The following is a 5,195-nucleotide window of genomic DNA, read 5'->3' as shown; positions in this document are numbered from 1 at the left end:
ATAGATATCAATTGCAACAGGATTTTTAGAGTATAGCAACATAGATTTGGTGTTGCAATAAGTATACTAACTGACAAAAAAAGCCCCACATGTGGGCCCTACATCAGTAGTTTTTAAAATATTCATATTTAATAGTTTTTTATTTTTTTTTTAAATTTTCACAAATATAACATTAATTAGACAAATATTTAGAGCCAAAATATAAAACTCAATTTAAATTAATTAACATAAAACTCATGAATTATTAAAAAGAGTTAAACCAAATTCTATAAAAATTACATTCTATTGTCATTAAGACTAATAAGTTCTATTAAAGTACATGTTCCGATAAATAAATTATCGGCCAACTTATCGGCCTCTGGATTAAGAACCAACCTCCAGGTTCATCTGCGCAGTTACTAGAGCCTGTTGAAGAACTCCAATTGCAACACTAATCTGACCATTAGCCCTTAAACTTTATGCACGGTACACATCAGTTCTCAATTCATGCATGACTTTGAAAAATGAAACAAATTCCTGCCAACCCAGAAAGATGACGAAGAGAAGATTTTAGCAGATAAAAAAGTTGATCTTGACATTTATGTCGAACAAAACAAACAGTTGAATAGTGTACGTGTGTACCTGGTGCTCTTTCACAATTGACATGAATGTTTCACACGTACTGAGAGAAAAATAAGGATATATAAATATTATATATTTGTAAATCAACACAGATAACTATCATAGTATCATAAGGTTGATTGATGTGAAACACTGTTCAGGTGAAATAAAACAAGATGTTCGAAAAAACAATATCTTCTTATCTAGGAGTGTCCTATGCAAATTCTAATATTTGAAGTAAATTTAACAGAAGGAAAATTTTCATGGTAACTTGGCTATATTTCATCAGTAATGAGATAGTTATAGAGCCTTAAAAGTTGGGTCAACAAACTTGCCATTGTAGAGTTCTCACTCATACGAGCTTCAACAGGTCCAGGTCCATTTTAGATCATACAATATCTATAACATCTACATTATAGAGTTCTTCATGGCACCTTATTATAGCCAAGAAGTATCTCAACGAACACGGAGGTGGAAACTGATGACTTTGAAACCACTATGTTAACTATATCTAGAATCCCGGCCAAAAGAGAATGAGCCTTCCAGTGTTCTTGACAAGCTTCATCACCTGCAAGATAGTACAAGTAATACGATATAATAATATCAAGAACTGAAGCACCTCAATTTGGAGGTTTAATGTGCATATTAGTTATATTCTTTAAGCACACAAATTGCACAATTAAAATGTCTCCTAAAAGTGGGAAATAGTGCTCGAATATTGCTTAAAAATTCAATCACCGTCATCCCTTTCAAACCAGGTGGACTACTTGAGCATCTGGCTGATATGTGCTTGCTAGTGGGACTAAAGTATTCCAGCTTGTAATTAAGGTCATGTAGGTGGTTGAGATGTAGAGGTAACTGAAAATAAACTCAAGTATTCTATTATATTTTACATGTGTGATGTGTCATTGAGTCGGTATATACCGTATGAATATAAGATAGGTATATTATAAAAATAAATGAGATATTAAACCATGCAGATAGACCAAATATGATACCTCAGCAGAGGATCTGCACAGCAAGAATCCAGATTCTGCATTTAAAAATGAACTTAATTAGGAAATTGTACAAAGTTGCAAAGATAAGCGTATGCATTGATGCCTTCCTGTTTACAGTGCAAGAAACAAGGTAATACAACACGCTAAATTCAGGAATACAAAAGCTGCTTGAAGTTTTTTTTATTTTTGACAATTTAAAAATAAACTATTAAGAAAATTAAGAACTTTCTATGAATTTTTAAACACAATTGTAAGAGCTATAGGTTAACTAGATGCATCAATCACCAAAATACAGACACTCGTGTAGAATTTGTAAGGATCCTTACAAAGAAATGATTGGAAACAAACTAAATTATGGACTACATATTGTCTCAAACTAAAATATTAATACAAGCTCATATTGATTATTAACATGCAACCCAACTTATCAACAAACAAATAAGCTTCAACAGGTCCAGAATATAAGATGACAAGAAGTTTAGTTAAGTCAGTTATAAATTTAAGAACAAGAGTAACTTCAAAAAGTCACAAACCTCCCCACAAACGGTTTCAAAAAAGAGCTTGACATCTACTTGAGTAACCTTTCAAATCTCTCAACCCACCAAACAAGAAATTATATGTATTCTAAATAACCTTCGTACCTATATTTGTGCAGTAAATTGTCCTTGCGCATATATCCCTTTCGTTTCAGACTAAAAAGACATCGCAAAAGGAAATAAATAAATATAACTCTGCCTCTCAGTTACATATCTATGATTATATTTAAGAATTGAATAGTAATGAAAATTATTATGATACAGTGAACTTAGATACTAACCCTTGGCAAAAATATAGTTAACAGGTGCAATTGCAGTTTTCGAAGGCAGTGCCCTGACTAGATAAAAACCAAGCATTGTTCCTGCAAGACTTAAAGCATTTCTTGCACAATCTGCACACGCAACATAACAAACAATAAAATATGAGAATCTAATTCAACATCACAAATGCCAAAGTAATTTTTATAAGCTTACCCTCAACAGTGAACTCGACAAAATGCAAAGCGAAGAACGGAATTTGGGTCACCACAGATACGACAATCGACAACCTTGTATACAAAAAACATTTCGGGGATTTAATTATAGAAATAATCTCAAAATCAAATGCTTTAAGTCTTGAAAATATAATCGAAAAATATTGGCTATTACTCGATCAATTGGGTATTAGTAATTACTCAATCAGTTGCGAATTCACCACTGCCATCTTGAAAATCTGTAAAAAAAGAAAAAACAACAAACTGAAGGAGAGAGAGAAAGAAATCTAGAGAGCGAGATAGATAGACAGAGGGAGAGAGATACACAATAATTACACACATATCAAGTGAGGATTATACCTTAAAATCAAAATCAAACTGAAAGTTTAAACCCTAATTGAACCCTTGAATCCCAAATTAGTGCCACTTGTCTTGAGTTAAATTCAAACTCACCTCATACCGTAATTTAGATGGAAAGACAAAGGTAGAAGACCTAAATTCTATAGAATGGCGGGTGACTGAAAAGGAAAAGCCCGCAGGTCGAGAGACTCTGTAACCTCTACTTTCATGATGTAGCTACACGCCCTTCTTCCTTTATTTCTTTGGAGTGAAAGCAGCTGGCGCGAGTAAATTTAGTTTGCTCATCTCAAAATTCTCAAAGAAAGAAGAAGATAAAAGTCGAGTGGGGTGTATTGATTCCCCTTTTTCATTTTTCGCTCTCAGTGAAATTTCATTTGCCGCGTTATATAAGACTTAACCGCCCAACCCCAAACCTAAAATTCAACCACAAGGCCTAATATATTTAATTTTACACAATTTAAATGATATTTTCAATATTATATATAATATTTTTTAAATTGCACACATTATATTTATTATAATTAATTTATTATGATTTATTTTTATAAATTCAAATCTATTATATACCTTGATGTTTTAATTTTAAAACTATTTTCAAAAAATTTAATCAATATTTTAAAATAATTATTGAAATTTATTTAATTAGTTTTAAACAAGTTAAAAAAATTATATTTATAAAATATTAAAAATTATTTGTTTTGCGTACATTTAATTGCTACAAAAGTGCATAAATTACTTTATTAAAATCACTTTTAAAAATAATAATAATTTTGAGTTACATTAAAAAATATTCAACTGTGTATGGCAACACGACCTCATGGGTTGCAATTTGGGAGACATGAACATCCCAGAAGTGTTGAGCTATAACAACATATCTTCAAGCCTATAGTAACACCAAAGTCTGGGTGTTGTGATAGGGCCATAATTTCATACCTATTGTAACATTTTCTAAGGCAACACCATACAAAAACGTGCAAATAGGTAATTTATGGTGTAGTGAGTTATGGCTCATGTACCTGTGGAAGAACAAACACAAGAACACCAACATGGACCTTCCGAAACTGAGACCATTCCTTCTTTACCACTAGCAGCTAGGAAACCAACCACTTCATCTTCTCAAAAGGATGAAGTGAGTAAAAGGAAGAGAAAACATGCACCTTGATTGTGATTATGAGAGTGGTGAGGACCAAACACAAATAGAGTTCACCCTAGTCAAGAAACCTAAGAAAGAAAAAAAATATGAGCTGACCACTCAAACTACCTCTACATCCTCCCAAAAGGATGTAGTTGCAAAAGAGGACATAAAATAGACTCTAGGGGCATCCTCTCAACAGGGTGCTCTATTGAAAAGAGCACTCTCCCTAGTGCACCTTGTACACATTTAAGTGTCTGAAAGAAGGAATAAGGATGGCACACACACACAGAGCACATCTTTTGAAGCTCCCTCTTCTATTCAAGGGGAGCTGCCAACACTCAATCCTGAAATTACTAATCTTATATCTAATATTTCTTCTTCATACAATAAGACACTTGAATCTGATTCTCAAGTGTTGCTAAAATCAAGTGACATGGTTCAAGAAACTATGCTCACCACCCAAGAACCATATTGAGTTGGTGAGAGGCTACACTCTAGAGTAGACCTCGATGACACCAACACAAATACAGGAGTTTCATCAGTTTTTACTGAAGACCCAATGGTAGTCTCTCAAGCACCTTCATGTGCTAAATAATCTTCATAGATTGATAGGTTTGAAGGTAGTAATCCAGAGGGGCGGGCTATCTAAATCCTCTTTAATTTAATCGGAGGTTCCTCATGAAGGGACAACTCCCCTCAAAACCCTAGTTGTCATTGCCTTAACAATTGAAGCTCGGAGTCCAATTGCCAATGAACCTGTCATTGGGGAGGCAAGTCAAGCACATTCAAGTGCTAACTCTTTGAAAGAAGAGCAAGGTTTTGAGGCCATGGTACATGATAGTAACCTGGTCAAATCCCCTCCAATTCAATTGGAGGTTCCCATTGTTGGTGAACAACACACTGTCACAACCATAGTTCCAAATGTGAGTCAAACTGTGGCATCTATCACAAGTACTGTTACTGAACCTCAACCATCCACCTCAACTTAAACAGACATACCTTCTACATCAATACCTTCTCAACAACCCTTACCTTAATCTTCCAGTTGGTATAGGATGCTCAAGCTCACCAATTACCATGAATGACCTTCTGG

The 5,195-nt window shown here is 33.8% G+C and overlaps 1 long non-coding RNA gene across 6 annotated transcripts; it reads right to left on the bottom strand.

The window, feature by feature from the left end:
- Positions 1 to 200: 200 nt before the first annotated feature.
- LOC141713445 (uncharacterized) lies at positions 201 to 3,338 on the bottom strand. Of its 6 annotated transcripts, none has more exons than XR_012571960.1 (9): positions 2,968 to 3,338; positions 2,783 to 2,846; positions 2,609 to 2,682; positions 2,416 to 2,526; positions 2,240 to 2,290; positions 1,599 to 1,633; positions 936 to 1,168; positions 622 to 661; positions 201 to 516 (listed from the first exon to the last, which is right to left on the bottom strand). It is a non-coding gene; the product is annotated as an uncharacterized LOC141713445 (long non-coding RNA). The 6 variants fall into 6 exon arrangements; XR_012571956.1 differs by having other exon boundaries at positions 1,035 to 1,168; positions 2,968 to 3,337; XR_012571959.1 differs by having other exon boundaries at positions 1,035 to 1,168; positions 2,809 to 2,846; positions 2,968 to 3,337.
- Positions 3,339 to 5,195: the final 1,857 nt, after the last annotated feature.

This window comes from Apium graveolens, chromosome 3 (assembly GCF_009905375.1).
Source record: "Apium graveolens cultivar Ventura chromosome 3, ASM990537v1, whole genome shotgun sequence".
In the NCBI taxonomy this organism is placed as follows: domain Eukaryota; kingdom Viridiplantae; phylum Streptophyta; class Magnoliopsida; order Apiales; family Apiaceae; genus Apium; species Apium graveolens.
The sequence above is the reverse complement of the archived record's forward strand: the minus strand, read 5'-3'. Positions and strand labels throughout refer to the sequence as shown.